Source organism: Bison bison, unplaced genomic scaffold (genome assembly GCF_000754665.1).
Source record: "Bison bison bison isolate TAMUID 2011002044 unplaced genomic scaffold, Bison_UMD1.0 scf7180017864354, whole genome shotgun sequence".
NCBI classification, from domain to species: Eukaryota; Metazoa; Chordata; class Mammalia; order Artiodactyla; family Bovidae; genus Bison; species Bison bison.
The window spans coordinates 4872623-4873565 of NW_011494926.1; positions in this window are offsets into that span (position 1 = coordinate 4872623).

The window sequence follows — 943 nt, forward strand, 5'->3', positions numbered from 1 at the left end:
CGATGGTATGATCACTCACCTAGAGCCAGACATCCTGGAATGTGGAGTCAAGTGGGCCTTAGAAAGCATCACTACGAACAAAGCTAGTGGAGGTGATGGAATTCCAGTTGAGCTCTTTCAAATCCTGAAAGATGATGCTGTGAAAGTGCTACACTCAATATGCCAGCAAATTTGGAAAACTCAGCAGTGGCCACAGGACTGGAAAAGGTCAGTTTTCATTCCAATCCCAAAGAAAGACAATGCCAAAGAATGCTCAAACTACCGCACAATTGCACTCATCTCACACACTAGTAAAGTAATGCTCAAAATTCTCCAAGCCAGGCTTCAGCAATATGTGAACTATGAACTTCCTGATGTTCAAGCTGGTTTTAGAAAAGGCAGAGGAACCAAAGATCAAATTGCCAACATCCACTGGATCATGGAAAAAGCAAGAGAATTCCAGAAAAACATCTATTTCTACTTTATTGACTATGCCAAAGCCTTTGACTGTGTGGATCACAAGAAACTGTGGAAAATTCTGAAAAAGATGGGAACACCAGACCACCTGACCTGCCTCTTGAGAAATTTGTATGCTGGTCAGGAAGCAACAGTTCAAACTGGATATGGAACAACAGACTTGTTCCAAATAGGAAAAGGAGTACGTCAAGGCTGTATATTGTCACCCTGCTTATTTAACTTGTATGCAGAGTATGTCATGAGAAACGCTGGGCTTGAAGAAGCACAAGCTGGAATCAAGATTGCCGGGAGAAATATTAATCACCTCAGATATGCAGATGACACCACCCTTATGGCAGAAAGTGAAGAGGAACTCAAAAGCCTCTTGATGAAAGTGAAAGTGGAGAGTAAAAAAGTTGGCTTAAAGCTCAACATTCAGAAAACGAAGATCATGGCATCTTGTCCCATCACTTCATGGGAAATAGATGGGGAAACAGTGGAAACACTG